The sequence below is a fragment of the Artibeus jamaicensis genome, unplaced genomic scaffold, assembly GCF_021234435.1.
Source record: "Artibeus jamaicensis isolate MK-2021 breed Jamaican fruit bat unplaced genomic scaffold, CSHL_Jam_final scaffold_378, whole genome shotgun sequence".
Lineage (NCBI taxonomy): Eukaryota > Metazoa > Chordata > Mammalia > Chiroptera > Phyllostomidae > Artibeus > Artibeus jamaicensis.
In genome coordinates this window covers 539,979-558,445 of record NW_026522044.1, presented here as the reverse complement: position 1 = coordinate 558,445, position 18,467 = coordinate 539,979, and the positions used below count along the sequence as shown (strand labels likewise).

Below are 18,467 nucleotides of genomic sequence, written 5' to 3'. Positions count from 1 at the left end.
AGGCAGGGGGTGGGGAGAAGAGCATCAGAAAAACATGAATGAGAGAGAAAAACACTGATGGGTTGCCTCCCATATGTGCCCAGACTGGGGATTGAACCTGAAACCCAGGCATGTGCCCCAACCAGGATCGAACCCACAACTTTTCGGTGTACAGGGTGATACTGCAACCAAGTGAGCCAAGCAACTGAAAAACCAGCTGAGCCTACCAACTGGAAAATTTTTAAAGCTTAAAGGTCTCCTAAGAAATGAATGTACTTTTATATTTGGCTCTTCTGGTTTTGTGGCGGCAGGATAAGTTCTATTAAGAATAGTGTGTATGGGTTTCCAGCGTCGTAAGTACTGCAGAAATGATGCCAACTATTTCAGTGACATGTGGTTTACCTATTGTTGTCTGTGTACAACCTTACACGATTAGGCCTAAATTTGCTATTGATAATTTCCTGCAGTTCTTCTGCACCTTATTTTTATTGCCCATTGCATTTATCGTTCATAGGAAGCTGTATTTTTGCCTTTCCTGACAGCTTATGTCGGGTTGTGTATGTTTCAAGCTGCCGAGAAATGCTTGAAGATATCCTTGTACTTTAGCTTTCCTATCATGTTGCTTCTCCCTAATGATTGAAACATTTTACTGGGTGAGATTTAACTAAGAAGTCAAGTGTCCTTCCCAGCCTCTGGGACAGAACATCTTTATTTGAAATGTTTCAGTGAAATGTGTCAGGAGGCCCGGGAATGCCTTTGTAGGAAATGTTTTTTAGATGATGACAAGAGCTTTTATTTTTATAGCCCCACACTTAGGAAAAGTTAAAAATGCTGTTACACCTGCGGCCCTGCATGTTCTTACAGGTCACGATTAAACATAGACCACATTGTTGTCACCTCCGTTCTCTTAAGTGGGGAAACAGCCATGGTTTCAAGTGAGGCAGACTGTAGGTCGATATTTCTGTCCACATTTACTAAATGACAGAACAGGTACTGAACTGCAGGTGTCTCGGTGCCTTTGGAGTAATTGGGTAAGGAAGTAATAGCTCCTGGACTAGATTCCACAGCAGAGCAGGTGGAGGAAGCTCTTTTTGTATGGTTTCGGTGATGATCTCTTTCTGTTGGGAAATAGTGTTTATTTCAGAACAAACTTAGGTCTTTTAGTGGGAAAGTAGGAGGTAGGGGCAAAAAAATTTTTTAAAGGAGGGGTGGGGTTGTTAACTGAGAAATGTGGGCATGATCAGTATAGGTTTTTCCTTGCCAAAGTAAGCCTAAGGATTTTGAGAATTGTTTGCAATTGGCCGTTCTTCCTTTCTTTGCTGTTTGAATAACTGTACGGAAAAAAAAAAAAAAAAGCCCTGCAGAGGTCCTTGGGATCATGTTCATGGAATTGTTTTTATGACTTTTTTTTAGTGGGTTAGCGCTTTCCAAAAATAACAACATATACATTTCTCTCCATGCCTTTTATGTTAGTTGAGTTTTCCCACTTGAGGAACTGCCAGCTGTATGCCTTGCAGGACCTGCAGTCAGTGTTCAGAGTGTGAGGGGATGAGTGCTGTTGGCATAACCAGGTTATTCTCATAGGTTAACAAGTTCCTAATGCTTCACTGCATTAAATGGTTTCCCAGAGACCCGAAGGAGGGAAGGAGGGAATTAGCCACCTTCTAAGGTGCCTAATTTACCACTGAGAAATAAGTTCACCAGCGCTCTGAATCAACTCTTGCAAAAACATGAACTAAATTGTATTCAAAAGTGCACAGGTGCCAGTCACGCTCCTCCTGTCCAGCAGAGTGTTTCCATCACGCTCTATTGCTTATGGGGCATAGAAGGCTCTCTGCTAACCTGCCTCCCAGGTGGTGGGGGAGAACTGCTCCCCCACTACTGGTGACCAACATGACTGCTTGCAGAGGAACTTGGCCTCTGTTTGCCCCTTCCAGGTGAAATGGTCTGGCAGAATTTGTCCAGTTCTGTTACTGAAGCCCGGCTCCCTGTTCCTGCCTCCTTCCCTCCTGTCTCTGAATGTAGTTGGAGCTACTCTAATGTCCAGAGGTAGCTCAGCATCGCATCAGGTCCAGAGACCAGTCTGCGTCTATACAGGGGACATCAAAAGCCACATTCATTCAGAGCTCCAGGTTCTGGGCCTCAAGTCCTATAGGACATTGGTTTTGCTCTGTCTTTCACATCCATTTCCAGTCACGGGGTTTTATCTTTTTCCTTGTCCCCTTGTGTCAGCATCCCAGTCCCTGTGTCCTTGTCTTAATCCCCTACCTTGTATCTAACCTTATGCCTTGGTTTTTCAGCCAGCAGCCCAGTTCTTCCAGGAGTGAGGTCTGGTCTTGTTGCTGGTCTTGAGGAGAGCTATTCTGTTCTAACCATGCCTTTATATAATACCTTGAGCTCAGCATGGTGGGATCGTGGACTGAAGGAGGTATCCGCTTAGACAACTCAGAGTAAGCAGAATGGCCAGGATGAGGAGGTTTAGCCAGTAACCCTGCTGAGAGTTGGACTAGATGCATGGCCTATTAGTATCCTGTGGCTTCTGTAACAAATTACCACAACCTTAGTGGTTCAAAACAACATAAACGCCTTACTGTATTTTTCAGACTATAAGATGCACCCCCCCCCCATTTGGGAGGAATAATGGTTGTTAATGCTGCTGTTGAGTTCTGTTTACATTTACATTAGTGAAATATTATTTATGTTATTAAATATTTTACCATTTTTTGCTGTAATTTTCCCCCTAAAACCTAGGTGCGTCTTATGGTCCGAAAAAATAAGTTCTCTTACAGCTCTAGAGGTCAGAAATGGGTTTCATTGGGCTAATGCCAAGATGTCCACAAAAATTCAGTCCCTCTAGAAGCTCTAGGGGAGGAAATGTTCCCTTGCCTTTTCCAGTTTCCAAAGGCTGCCTACATTCCTTGGCTCATGGTCCATTCCATCTTTAAGTCACCAAAGGCTGGTCTAGTCACATTGCACCCACACTGCTGCTGTCATCACATCTCCTTCTCCGATACTGATTCTTCTGCCTCTCTCCCTTACTTCATAGATTGACCTGTATAATTACATTGGTCCCACCTGGATAATCACCCCATCTCAAATTTTTTTACCTCAGTCACATCTGCAAAGTCCCCCTTGCCATGTTATGTAACACAGTCACAGGTTCCAGGGATTAAGCTGTGGACATCTTTGGTAAGCCATTTTTCTTATTAGGTGTTGTTGCAGGTTGAGGAATGGTGGAATCCTGGGGTCAGATGGGTTCCCAACATGGATATTGACATGGTGGAGGAAGGACAGGAATCTGATAGGCTGGCAAACTTAGCCAGGTACAGTAGTTTTTACTGAATAACAGGAACACACAATCCCCTTTGAGAATTTTGGCTGAAAGAAAGCAATAGAGGCTTGCAATCTGCAGTTTCAATTTGGATGTTTTCTTAAATTCTTCATAATTAAAAATTTTTATCCCACACAAAACTCCCTCAGTCTGGAGTTCTTGTAAGTGGGCACTGTTTTCAGACTTGAGGTGTTTCAGGATACAGGCTGGCCAGACACTTAGCAGGCACTTAGCCAGCTCAGGCCTATGGAATTTTCCAGCGTTAGTTAAAGAAAAAAGTAAAGAGGTAGCTATGTATATGTGCTTAAAAGAGAAACGGATGGTTTCACATCACAGAGAATAACTGTTTGCCTGACAAGCCCCAAGACACCACTGATGTGTCCAGTGTGAGAGGCAGAGAGGCACTTCACCCATCCTGAAGGTCAAGTTAGACCTGGCATGGCTTTTCTGTATTTCCAAGGCAATTTCAGGACCCCTTTCCTAGAAATGGGTTTCTAAAACACATGATTGGAGAAGCAGACGGAAGGACTGGAAAATCTATCAGATTCCTCCTGGCTTCACAATGATTTCAAATGAGAGATAAACTGAAACTTCCTCTCTGCACGAAATCCAGTCACTGCCATTTTAGAGACATGCACCACAAAAGCTTCCTGGCTGATCACATTTGCACCAGCCCTCCTTACACTGGCCAGAAAAATATCTCTGATGAGCTGATAGGCTGATGGCAGAGAGTTTTACTGCCTGGAAGAAGTACTCTATCATTGATGTGGACTGCATTTTCTATTTTCGCATCAGTTCTAATTGGCCATGGCTAGATTTCTCCAAGGCCTAGCCTGTCTTTTTTTTTTTTTTAACATAACTGACTTGATTGTGACGCACTGAAAATCATTATGTAAAGAGTAAGGAAACCCCCAGATTTTGTTTCAAAATATGTACAGACAAATATACATTAAATGCCTTCACTATCTTCTGTTCCATGTTTCCCTTTTTCCACCTGACTAGGAAAACAATTTCAATTCTCCTTATAAGCCATCCAAAATTTAAAAATCTAGATGTTTTCAGTGCAATTATCTTAAGTTTTTTTCTAATGTATTTATATACGACTAATCTCTAAAACATGAAAGGGTATTTATTAACTGGAGTTCTGTTTAAATCTTTAGAAGCTGGTGTTCATTTTCTTCAAATTATAGGTTCGTTCCCTTCAATCTGGCTTATTTTACTGGTTTACTACTTTTCTGTTGGGGATTTTTTTTGCCTTTTATTTTTAATTTATTGATTTGAGACAGAGAGAGAGATTTGTTGCTCTGCTTACTGACACATTCATTGGTTGATTCTTATATGAGCCCTGACTGAGAATTGAATCCACAACCTTGGCGTAAGGGGATGATACTCTAACCAACTGAGTTACCCAGCCAAGACCAGGGCATTTTTTATTTTTTACTGGCCATCATCTGAACTTCATGGCTTATGGAGGGCTATATATGCATTCAACCAATGAGCTTTGTGACAGAGTTGATCCCTTAGAACGTGGACATCTGGGGCTGTGGTATATACCCGAAGGAACTAGAAGCAAGTGTTGGAGAGTGAGCTAAGGAGAGAGAGGCATGTTGAGCTATGGAAGAGAGCTGCCAAGCTGAAGGAAAAGATAGATACTTTCCTCGGTTCATGTTCAAATCCCAAGGGAAATGCTTTTAGAACTGTTGCTTGAATTGAAAAGAAACAGTCTATTTCCACTGATTTCTTTAATGGATTAAATCCATTTAGGGCAAGGTTGCAGAGGGGATTGGGGAAGGGAAAGCAAGACAGAGACTTAATCTGAGGAAACAAAAGGATAAAAATAAAGTTAAGAAGGCCCTGGCTGGGTGTTTCAGTTGGTTGGAGTATCATTTTTTACACTAAAAGGTTGTGTCCCTGGCATGTAAGGGAGGCAACTGATTGATGTTTCTCTCTCACATGGATACATTTCTTTCTCCTTCCTCTCTCTTTAAAATCAATAAGCATATCTTCAGGTGAGGATTTAAAAACAAGTTTATAAAAAAAGTGGGAAGAAGGAAGGCTGTTTTATTTTTCATTGTAATAGACCAAGAGACCAGAGATTAAAATATTAGCAATATTTAATGAGAATAGCAGTGTATTTTTAGTTTCAGACAAGAAGAAATCAAACCCTTTGGAAATTGTACTAGGTAAATGGAACTGTTGGATAGGACAATGGTCTCGAGGTCTGGGCAGTTCTAAATGTTATTTCTTGCTAAATGTTAAAATGAAGTATAGTGTTTTGTAGATACAGCTGGAAACAGGATGAGGTGACAGGAACTCAAAGGAATGAGAGCAGCCACATGCAAACAGAAATCAACATAGAATCAACCAAATAGTGTATATAAACAATGGCTAACCCTCCCTTTAGGGAGGCAGAACTTTGAGGTATGAACCTGGGCTTCTTGCTGTGCCAAGCAGCAAACCCCTTAATTGAACTCAGTCACAGAACAGTTTCGTTTGGGGCCGAAAGGGTGACTACACACTTATTCATGGGAAGGAGGCAGGGCACATTGTCAAATTGCACAATTTAAGACTTCAAATGAATTAGTGAAGGAACATAGAGAGTACTTGTATGCAGTTTTCCACTGTATATGATAGTTGGAACCTAATTCTGCAATTTAGATGGAGGCCAGAGACTTGTGAGCACCAGAAAGCAACAAAAGTCAGATTTCTTTTGAAGAGTCTAGGTGGAGGGATTCATGTGTCAGGTTGACCTACCCTCACTTCCTCTACCCTCAGATAGAAGCAGGCAACAGCCCGCACCCATTTCAGATCCATATTTCTCAAGATAGCAAACACTGCTGGACAGGAATGGGAACAAGGGAGGCTGCCCCTCTGAGCCCTTGAGACTTCCTCTGAGAATGGCCCCCATTGTTTCTGGTTTCCTCTTACTATGTCCTTTCCCTACCAAGATGCTTTCTTCCCTTTCTAGCGTCTACTATCCCCTATAGTCATTCTGATTTTCCTCAACTGTTGTTCCTGGTGTTCACTTCTCTACGCTGTCTTCTTCCGGGATAATCTGTGTAACTGGCTCTCTAGTCCAACCCCACAGCTGTAGCACTCCCATAGCCAGCCTGTTTGCTTTCCCTTCCACCATACTCCTTCCACTGTAGGCAAGTTCCCACTCTCCCCTTTTTCTTACCTTTTCCTTTCCTCTCTCCTCAGTGTTTGCTCAGAAAGTGTTCTCCATGGGACAGGGCCATTACTGTGTTTATTTCTTTTAACCTTTTCTTTAGCCAAGGATGGAAAATTCCAAAGGCCTGAGCTAGTGATGGCTGGGTGCCTTTTGTGGAAATCCAATGGCCTGGATGCTAAGGGAATGTCATGGAGCTACACATCTGGCAAGGTTGTTCCCTCCAATGTCCTGGCTTTGGATTTAGTTCCAACTAAAAGAAGTGAAGGTTCTATTCTGTGGAACTGTGGCATAGGAATGAAGAGTTTGAGAAATGATATAATTACAACTACAGAGCCCAGTTTATGTCACTTTGTTCTTTTCTGCTTGGTTTAATCGGGAAAGAGTGGCTTTTGGCTTACTCGACCTTTCAAAAGTAAAATCTTATGCATGAGAGACAAATGAAGTTCCCATGGCCCAATCTAATGGAGAATTTTTGCTTTGTTGGGGTAAATTAGTTGTCAGAACAACCAGGTATATTTCAGACTTGATCTTCTCGACTAGGGCAGGCGCATCCTTCCAGTTGACACCAGGTGGAATTGAGCAGGTATATTCTGCTACCATATTTTGTGCCCCTTCCCTGGAGAGATAATTTGGAAGGAATTTTTATTTTTATTTATTTTTTTAAAAGATTTTATTTATTTATCTTGAGAGGGGAAGGGACAGAGAGAGGGAGAGAAACATCAGTGTATGGTTGCCTTTCGTGCATCCCCTGCTGGGAACTGGCCTGCAGGGAACCAGCCTGCAACCCAGGCATGTGCCCTGACTGGGAATCGAACCGCAATTGTCTGGTTCGCAGGCCCGCGCTCAATCCACTGAGCTACACCAGCCAGGGCTGGAAGGATTTTTTAAAAGATTTTATTTACTTACTTTTAGAGAGAGGGGAATGGAGGGAGAGAAGCATTGATGTGAGAAACATCCATCGGTTGCCTTTTGAATATGCCCTGACTGGGGACAGAACTTATACACTCCAGGCATTTGCCCTGACCAGGAATCAAACGGGTGACCTTTGACCCTTCGGGATGACTCCCAACCAACTGAGTCACACGAGTCAGGGATAGGCAGGGTTTTGTTCACATACCCCTGGGCTTTTGTTTTTGCTTTTTTTTTTTTTTGAGAGATCAGAGAGGACCATTTTGACCATAAGCAAAAATTTTATTGTCTTTATAGCTAGAAACTGACCATCATTCTGTTGCGTCTCAGGAGAGGATAAGAGAAAATACTTAACCCCCCCCAACTCATAAAGATAACAATTCTATCAGCATTGATTCTACATTACTTTGAATGAGTACCCAGATTTTATAGTGGTCCTTCCTGTCCACCAGGAAGGCTCCCATCCCACCTTTGAATTCTCTTCAGAGGCTGCCACGTTCCTTCCTGTGGCTTGTACTCTACCCATGCCAACCCATTGCTGCTCCCAAACACTGTACACTTTCTCACCTTCATGCTTTTGCACATGCTGACCCCACTTCCTGGAATGCCCTTCCAAACCTTTCCCTGCTAAAGGGAAACTGGTCTGTCCCATGGGGCTCAGGTCATACCTCCATGCCCACCCCCTGCCAATTTGGGGCACATTGCTTCTTCTATGAACTTCCATAGCTTCCTTCCATGGTCGTATTGGTTTCCTGTGGCTCCTGTAACAAATGACCACAAACTGGGTGGCTTAAAACAACAAATTTATTCTCTAGAGTTCTGGAGGCCGGAAATCTGAAATTGGTATCACTGGGTCACACTTCTCTGGAGAATTGAGGAAAGGATTCTTTCCTTGCCTCTCGCAGCTCCTCTAGCTGCCAGCATTCCTTGGCTGTGGCTGTATCACTCCAGTCTGCCTCTGTGCTCACGTTGTCTTCTCCTCAGTTGTGTGAAATCTCTCTGTGCCTCTTTCTTACAGACACATGTGTGATTACATTTAGGATTCACCCTGATCCTCTAGGATGATCTTATCTGAAGACCCAGGCACCTGTGTAAAAACTCTTTTGCCATAAAGGAACAAGTTTGGTGGTTTCAGAGATTAGGATGGGGCATGTGTTCGGTGGGGTGAGGATATTTTTCAGCTTGCGTGTCTTTTGGGTGGGCATCTTCTAGCCCAAAACGCTAGTTCTTCAAGTTTGAGATAGGATTGATTTCATTCTGCCTCATGACTATAGTTGTCGACAACTTCTCTAAGCCATTAACTTGTGAATGCCTTAAGGGGCTGGCAGGAGAGTGGAAGTTGCTAATGCGTAGTTACGGTGCCAGAAGGGTCCAGCAGTTCCCCTGACAATCGTCGTTACCTTGGGCAGGCTGTTTAACTTTGTAGAACCTTCTTGTGCTCCTTTGTGAAATGGAAATATCCATAGTATCGACCTCAGTGAGCCATGCAGAGTTGTTTATAATAGTAAAACAAACACCATGCAGTCATTTATTATTGACATGGAAAAAAGCTTAGGTTATGAAACAGCATGCAAAGTATTATTGTATTTTGTTAAAATAATGCATATGTGATATGTGAATTTAGTTACTTAATCACTCTGCCTCAGTTTCCTCATCTCTAAAATGGAGAAAATGATATGACTGACCTCATGGGGTTGTTCTAAAGATTGAGTAAAATACTACAATAAGGCACATAGAATAATTCCTGGAACTTAGGAAGCACTGAGTAAATATTAGCTATTTTTATTGTTACAGTCAAAGAACATTCTCAAAAAGTATGTGCACGTGTGTCTACATTGTATATATATGCATATAATATTAACTGTATCTCTGGATGGTGGGATTATGAGTAAATTTTATTCTTTTATATTTTGTTTTTAAAATGATTATTCATTTATGTTACATAGAGCAGGCATTTTATAATCAGAAAAGGTAGCATTTGAGTTTCATACTTTTCAGTTTGCTATATTTGTAGCATATGTGACATACAGTATCTATAGGGTAACTAGCATGGTGCTATTATTATTAAGAAAATTTTTTTCTATAATCCTGTGGCTCATTGCCCATTGCTTTGCACACCTCACATCTGTCTGCTGAACCAATAAAATTAGAATTGTCTAGAAATTAGAGACTTCAATTCCCATTTGCTTTTCATTCCTATCTGGTTAAGTATTCCTCGAATTTTGATCACAGTGTGTTCTTTATAAACTGAAGTTTCAGAGATGTCAACATAAGAAACGTCCAAACCTGTAAGAATTTTTATGAATTCATTTGAGCCAAACTGATGACAATTTCTGGGAAGCCAAATCTCAACGAATTGAGAAAATGCTCCAGAGAATGACAGTTCTGCACCTGATAGTAAGAACGATGGCAGGATTTGTGGTCTCTACGCTGGTGGGTGGTTGTGCTTTGGGGGAGAGGAAATCACTTTGATATTCCAAAGATATGTTATTGCAGAAGAAAAAAAAAGACAACAGGCTCAGTTAAGGTAAAGATTGACCTTTGTTAGGGAAAAACACTGCTGTAGGATGTGACTACCTGCCATGAACTGCTTTTAGTTAGGAAGATTTGATTTCAGACCATCCTATGTGGTTACTTTAGGCCCCTTGTGTTTAAAAAGCCATAGGCCTCCCTTGATTTTCAGGTTTAGTATGGGGCCACTTTTTTGGTCCACAGGAAGTGCGTGTGTATGTATATATACTCACACTGTTTGCCTGTATGTGTTTTGAGAAGCAGAAATGCCTACCTTGAATTTTCTGAAATGTAAATTAAAATCGCTCTTGTTTTTCTTGTATGTGAAATGTGTCTCACTTTGTTGTTACTATAGTCATTCATGCTCTTCTGCCATGAATGATATTGATCACTAGAGGACATTAAATTTCAAGTATAAAGCTAATAGATGATATGCATTTTTCTTGTAAGGTTTTCTGGTTGCCATTTTCCTTGTTTTGAACATGCAGTGTCTTTTATTTAAAAATCATCTTAACACTTCTTGTGGATTCACTGTATCTTGTTGTATATAGTGTGCACTGTTCCTCAAATTTATGAGGGAAGAAGAAGATGCGCATTATAAATGGGCAGTGCTAATTTCCATGGATAATTTGCATTATCCGTGTATTTGCTCACCTACTAAAACGTGGGTGAGCATTATGCACAGCAAAATATGGTAAAAACAAATGCACGGTGTAACAGGGCGCAGCCAAGAGGGGGGCCCCCAAAAAGGATTTGGAATAGGGTCCATAACTCAAGGTTTCCAGGAAACATTAAGATGTCCTCACCCCCCCCCAGGTGTCAGTTGTGGGAAGGGACAAATGGAGCAGGGCCTTGAGAGCTGTTCTGCATAGCAACAGTTTCGCAGCTAACCTCCGGAATGGTCATTTAATGTATCTGTAACCTTTAACTGGTTTCATAGATATGTTAAATGGCTGTGGCCATGCTCTGAGCCAGGGGGATGGAAGTGGCTTCTATCCAGGATGTAACTGGGGGCTGGTCCCCTGAGTTACAGTACCTGCGTGAGAGCTTGGAGTTGATTGGCTCCACACCATGGGGCCACACCTGCGCAGGCTCAGAATGGCAGCCCAGTAAAGCTGGGAGGGTATGGGAGTCCTGGCAGGTGTAACTGATTATGGGAGGAGTCAGAAATGGGGCTGCAAAGGAGGACTGGTGAGGATTTAAATGCAGATGTGGCAGCCATTGAAGAGAGAGCTATGAAGTTTTGGGCAGAGTTAGGATCCTCTCTTGCCCAGGTAAAAGAGAGCCACGTGGTTTTAGCAGAGTTAGGACCCCCTCTTTGCAGCTCTGGTGGAGAGAGAGCCATGCAGTTTTGGGCAGAGTGAAGACCCCTGCAGCTCTGGTAGAAGAGAACCATGTGGCTTTGGGGTGCTCCCTTTGGCCGCGTGGCCTGGGAAGCAGGAGAGACTTTGACTGGAAGAAGGGTGAAAGAACTCTTTGCCAGTGGACTGTGAGAAGGTGCCACATGACTTTGGATTAATTGGAGATCCTGCCTGGACGGCAACACAGCTGACAGTGCCAGTGGCCTGAAAACACGGACGTGTGCTGCTTTTCCTGAGATACGGTACCCTGAACGAGGGCAGGGGAGAAGGAAGTGCTGTGGGCGTCTGTGGTTATCCTGAAGGACTTTGATATTTTAATGGGGACATTGGGTCACTACTTTAAGTCTGTCTAGCTTTAAATAAACCTTCCCTTTCCTTTTCACAAATCTCTGGCATTGAGAGATGTCTTTCCTCTGGCGGCGGACAGACGAGCCCAGTAGGTATTAGTATAGTGTCCTTGGGAGGGGCCCCTGTTGATCTGTAGCAGTTTTTGGCATCCCTCGGTGGGCCAAATATTGCGCCCCCCCCCCTTGGACCTCTGTTTGGTAACAATGGGAGAATTACTGATGAATTAGAAGTTTTGAAATGGAAAGGCTTGCCTCTGATATTTAAGATAATTAGATTCTGGTGCACTTCTTGGTAAGCCTGGTCTCTTCCCCTACCATTTACCTCCCCGCACCCCCACCAGCATTTCAAATCCCTGAGTTTGTGTTTTTATTTTTTCTTTTTCTCTATGTCTTCTCTCTGCCACATTTCTCACGTTTTTTCTTTCCAACCCACTCTGATCATAAAACTGATATATAAAGATGGATTTGTTGTATTTAAGGTTTGACTTTTTCCTTTTGATAGCCTAAAAAGTAGGGGAAGGAGGCATGAATAGGCAGAGCACAAGGGGATTTTTAAAGCAATGAAACTACTCTGTATGAGACTCTAAGTAGATACAGGTCCTTATACGTATTTCCAGATTCATTGAATGTACAACACCAAGAATAAACCCTAATTTGAAATATGGATTTAGGTGATTATGATGTGTCAGTGTAGGTTCATCGATTGTGACAAATGGACCAGTCTGATGGGAGATGCTGATAATGTGACAGGGAGTGTTTCTGTGTGGGCTGAGGGTACATGGGAACTGAACTCTATTTTCTGCTCAGTTTTGCTGTGAAGTGCTTGACAAAAATAAAGCCTATTTTTAAAAAGTAAGATGCATGAAATCTTTTGTTTTTCTTTTTGTAATAAAAAAGAAAAACCCTTAAATGTGGTTCTTTTGTACTTATGAGGACCTGTAATTTTTTTTTCCTGTCCATGATCCTAATTTTCTCATACATCCTGGATAGTTTGGAAGGTCGTATTCTCAGTTCTTCTGCCAACTTGTTTGGCATAGGTATGAAGACTAGCAAATGTGTATTGAATACTTGGAAGGCTTTAATGAAAAATACTAGGTAAAAGCAAAGCAATTTTATTGTTAGACTGGGGGAATGAGTCAGAAATTTTAAGGTGGGCTCCTCACTGATAAAATGGGTGAGAACCATTGTAAGCACAGTGAAGAGGTACCTGCTAATCAAATTCAGGCTTTGGTACAGCTGTGCTTCCTCAATGATGCCCATGTGCAAATTTACCATAGAATAAAGAATCTGATTTTTTCATAAACTTGATTGGAGCTTTAGCAAAGCAAAGAATCCTCTGTAATGCAAATGACCACCCTTTAATTGGTATCTTTTGTAAGGTAGATATAATGCTTTAGGTTTTTTCAACTCCCGTGTCATTTAAAATACAATTGTGGGGATAAGAAGAGAAGAATCTCTGGGAAAGAAAGTGGCATTAAGTCCTTTAACCCCGAGGAAGCCATTTAGTCAATTGTTGTTTCCAGGAACTAAACAATACCCTTTTCACCTGAAAGATTTAAAATAGCCTTTGCATTGATAAGTGGCTCCTCAGTCTTTGAAAGAACATGACTCATTCCTTCTTTGTAATTGGAAAGAAATACAAGTGTCAAAAGACGCTGGAAATGGCCTTTAGTTATACATCTAAACACAAATACTACAGGTTTGAAATACTAGGAAACCAATATGATATGGGGTGAAGTTGATGGGTGGAGTCTCACTATATTAGTATGTGGCTGAAAGGGCAACGGGATGGATTGGCAATCCTTTCTACAGTATTCCTTGAGGAAATTCTTGCTGGAAGATTTAAGGGTCTTGAACTCTGGCTCTACTCTGTTCCACAGGTTGTCTTACTCTTTTGTTCAGGAGCCCTCCCCTTGTGTGTATTTCTTTCCTACCCTGCATTTCTTACTTGCCCCATGTTTACTCATGGCCTCATAATGTTTCATAGTGGTCAGCTCTACTTAGGGTTGCTGACCCCCTCAAACAGCTTTTAGATCCATCTTTTCTGCTCCTGACTAGTGAAAGGCAACTAAGTGTATTAGAACATCTTGCATTAGTGCTGGGAGATAGACTGCACTCCTGCACCTTTCAAAACTCATGTTCTTGACAATACAAAATGGGACTGTGGAGGGTGAGGTTGTCCAAGTCTGGGGCAGCTTTTGCCTTTCATTGACCTCAGTGGATGCCACTTAATGGAAAAATATGGTCAGGGTTCACCCTATGGAATCATTGCTTAATATTGTAGATGACTCATTGGAACTAGTGTGTTAGAAAATCACTTCCAGATGTGTAGCAGTAACTTTTCCAAAAGGAAGAAATAAACTCTGGAAAACTGAGTTAGTTTTTTGTTTTTGTGATCTTAGGGCCAGAATCAAATCTTCCCGTATGTTGTTACTCAACATATATTTGGAGTTCTCAGTGCTGCGATCCCCCTTGTTCACTTGCTTCTGGACTGGTACCCACATAAGTTTGGGGGCTGCCTTCAGCCTGCCTCCTCCTTATCTCATATCAACTTCTTCCTTCTCCGTGCCTCCAGTCTTCACCGTCCTGTATGGTCTGAAAACTTGACCTACTGTGCTTGGGCCCAGGTCTCACTCTTTATCATTATCAGCCAGCATTTCTTGAGCATGCCTACGTAAAGGCACATTGCGAGGTACTGTGGAGGATGGCAGAGCTATGTCATCGGAGAGCAGCAGAAGTAAGGTGATACAGCAAAGTGAGTGAGAATGTCAGCGTCTGAGTTGAAAACCACTTTGTGGATATGGAATATTGGGAAAGTTACTTAACCTTTTTAAGGCCCAGCGTCTTTGCCTATAAAATGGGCGTGATGGTGATAGTAATACCTGTTCAATAATAAAGTAAGTGCGAGGCCTAGACGAGATAATCTGTAGTAAACACATGGCATCAGCTGAGTCAGCATTAGCTGTTATTATTCATCGAATTTGCCACCACGTGTAATTTGTGTGTATGGTTGTGTTTGCATGTGAAAGAAGGCCATGAAACAGGAGTTTGTTGGCAGATGCCCTCCAAGAAGCAAGTGCCGGGTTTGATTTTGTGGGTGAGTTCTCTTTAAATTGATTTCACTCCAGCTGAGAATTCACTGGCTTCTCCCATTCACTGGATTGGGTTCTTTTAAAGAGGTAATGTGTTGTCATCTCCTTGGAGGCATCAGATGACAGATCTTGCAGATGACAAAATAGTCAAATATTGGAAACTAGCACACCTTGAGCCTGGAGTCTTTATCAGAGCCACACATTCTTTAACAAGGTGTCGTTGGTAAATAAAATCTTATGTTTTCTACTATACTGATTTTCCCCCCAACTTCTTATCACATTGTAATATGAAGTTGCAGTTTTCTATTGACTCAGTAAATGTTTCTATACTAGATGTGATTAAAACATTTCTAAAACTTAAAAGTACATCGGAAAAGGAAAAGATCATAACCATTACTGTTCAATAGAAAATTTGTGTCTCTTTTCTTTTTGAAGAGTTAAAAATGGTTAGGAATTTGTGAAACTGATACAGAAACTACTGAAGTGGTTGAGACCATGCACATCAGAGTTAAACAGGCCTAGTCTGAATCCTGGCTGTATTAGTTTCCTGTTGCTGTGTAGCAAATTACCACAAGCTTGGCAGCTTAAAATAACTTCTCATTTGACAGTTCCTCTGGGTCAAAAGTACAGGTCGGGCTCAGCTGTAGTCTACTCAGGGTCTCTTAGGTGTTGGCAGTACTGTGTTCTCATGTGGAAGCTCAGGGGCCTTTCCAAGGACCTTCAGGTTGGCACAATTCAATTATGGTTGTAGGACTGAGTAGTCCACTTTCCTGCTGCCTCTCAACTGGAGATGGTTGTCAACTCCTAGAAGACACCCTTAGGTACTAGCCATGTGGGCCTCATAAAATGCCAGTCTGCTTCTTCAAAGCCAGCAGGAGAATCTCTCCAGGAAGTACCCAGTTCCCCTCCTAGGCATACCTGATGAGTCTAGGCCCATTTAGGATAATCTCTGTTTTGATGCTCTCAGAGGCAGATTCGTTCACAGGTTCTACTTACACTGAAGGGAAAGGGATTGTACAGGGCTAATAGAGGCGCGGGAGGGGCAGCAATCTTAGAATACTGCAAACCACACTGAGTAGATCTCTGACTTGGGCAAGCTGTCAACCTCTTTGATAAAATCTGAGTAATGATAGTATTTTCTACCTTGTAGATTATTGTGAGAATTAAATGAGATAACATGTAATGCATTTAACACAGCACCTGCTGCTTAGCAATAAATGTTTTCAATAAATGTTAGCTTTCAGTTAATGTTCTACTCGTGGTAGAGAATAGCTACTTTCTCTTTTTTTTCTTTCTGTCCTCTTACCTTTTCTTTTACTGGCCCCCATCCCGATAATGAAATTGCTTCGAAAGTGGAGCATGTGAGTGTATGGTAAAGGAGTTGAGATCTTCCCCCAATTCAAGTGCAAAAAAAGATTTCCTAAGAATAAAGCTTATTTAACATTGATATTTCTATGCCATTTGCTTTGTTATGTTTAGGTGAAGGCCTTCTTACAGAGATCCTTCTAATTTGAGTCTTTGCTAAATGTATGCCTGTTCAGGAGTCAGTTCATGTTCCCCCCAACCCTGGGATTTGAGGTATGTTTCCTAGTTAAGGGACAAGTTTCAGGTATTAGTATACTTACCAACAAAGTTTGGTAGATCAGTGGTACATCAATGAGAATATCTTTGATAACAAATGCTTGCTGTGTAAGCAGGAAATATCAATATACAGAACCTGCATTAGGTTTCTTATCTTCAGCCTCACAGTAGTCCTGAAATGTAAACTTATTTTATTCACATAAGCTTCCGGGGACACAGTCATTTCAGGGGATTTGACTATCCCCTGATAGTTCCAGGGACATCCCTAGAAGAAAATGAGTATGTATTTTCTTCCCATTGCCTGTAGAAACTGATTACACTTCAAAAATACTTGGAAAGTAAATTCCCACGTGACAAATGGTTGTTTAGAAGCCACATCTTGGTGGTGAGAGTAGAAGGGGCAGGGGAAGAGGAGAGCAAAGAAACAAAGAGCACATAAACAAAAAAGGCAATGCCTCTAATTTACAAACAACCGGGAATCCCTTTTGGAGAGTTTGATTCTTCAGCATGGAACTGAATGTGGGTGTCACTTTTCACAATAATGACATAAATGTTCCATTCAGTAAAAAGAAGTCTGCATGTTTATCTTCCCTGTTAGTGGTTTGGAAGTTTGAATGTGTGTATTCAAGAAGCCAGAGAAAGGGTAGCTTATGAAACCTCTGCCTGGCCTCTCTCGTTCCCTGGTCATCTCAGAGACTGCTCCTGGTTGGGGGCCATCCCACATCTGAAGCAGGAAGATGATGGCCACAAAGAAGACAAAAAAGTTGCTGGAGTCGAACAACTCTAGGCTCCAGCTGGTTATAAAAAGTGGAAGATGTATGCTGTATACAAGCAGACTGTGAAGATGATGAGACAAGGCAAAGCGAAACTGCTCATCCTCGCCAACAACTGTCTAGTCTTTTTTTAAAAGAAGATTTTATTTGTTTATTTTTAGAAAAGGGGAAGGAAGGGGGAGGTAGAGAGGAGAGAAACATTGATGTGTGAGAAAAACATTGATCCGTATGGATTGCCTCTTGCATGTGCACCCCAATTAGGACATGTACCACAACCTAGGCACCTGCCCTGATCAGAATTGAACCAGCTTTGTGGGATGACGCTCAACCATCTGAGCCATGCTGGTCAGGGTATCAACTGCCAGTCTTGTGGAAGTAGACTACTATACTATATTGGCCAAAAGCAGTGCCCATCACTACAGTGGCAATGACTGAAGTGGGCACAGAGTGTGGAAAGTACTACAGAGTGTGCACTCTGGCAGTCATTGACCCAGGTGATTCTGGTATCATTAGAAGCCTGCCAGAACAGACTGGAGAAAAGTAAATCATGCAAAACTTTTCTTTAGTAAAAATGGCCAATGCTTGTTTGAGGAAAAAAAAAAAGAAATCTTTGCTGGTGGAACTGAGGAAACTTAAAATAGTCTACGGGATCCCTGCCCCCACTGGGCTCACCTACCACACCCAGCATGAGTTCCTGTTCTGTGATTCTCAGTAGCACAAGAGCGTCCTACAGCATTGGATGCCTAGGGAGAAGCCACATTGGGGGAGGAGTTATGAGTTGTTACCTCATTGAGAAAACCTCAGTTCTTCTTTCTTTACCCATTGAAGGGAAGTCTAAGAAGAGATACCCTTGTATCTCTTTTTTCCTTTCTCATCTATACTTTGGGCTGTCTGCCTGGTCCCTAAGCATTTTACCTGTATCTCCTTTTAAAAAATAGAATTGGCCCTGCCTAGCTAAGTGGATTGAGCTCAGGCCTGAGAACCAAAGGATTGTGGTTCGATTCCCAGTCAAGGCACATGCCTGGGTTGCAGGCCAGTTCCCAGCAGGGGACGCACGAGGGGCAACCACACATTAATATTTCTCTCCCTCTCTCCTTCCCTTCTAAAGATAAATAAATAGCCCTGACTGGCGTAGCTCAGTGGATTGAGTGCGGGCCTGTGAACCACACAATCACGGTTCGATTCCCAGTCAGGGCACATGCCTGGGTTGCAGGCCAATTCCCAGCAGGGGACTCATGAGAGGCAACCATACATTGATATTTCTCTCTCCTTTTCTCTTTCCCTTCCCCTCTAAAGATAAGTAAATAAAATCTTTAAAAAAAAGATAAATAAAATATTAGAAAAATAGAAATGATTAAAAACTTTTGTGTGTCAGAAGTCACTATCAAACCCTGGTTGGTGTGTCTCGGTT

General features: G+C 42.0%; 1 protein-coding gene and 1 pseudogene across 2 annotated transcripts in view; both read left to right on the top strand.

The window, feature by feature from the left end:
• The window catches only part of DOCK11 (dedicator of cytokinesis 11), a 198,562-nt gene that overhangs the window by 9,251 nt on the left and 170,844 nt on the right, over nucleotides 1–18,467 (top strand). The gene's annotated exons all lie outside the window — the stretch shown is intronic.
• On the top strand, nucleotides 17,021–17,600 carry LOC119049859 (60S ribosomal protein L30-like; annotated as a pseudogene).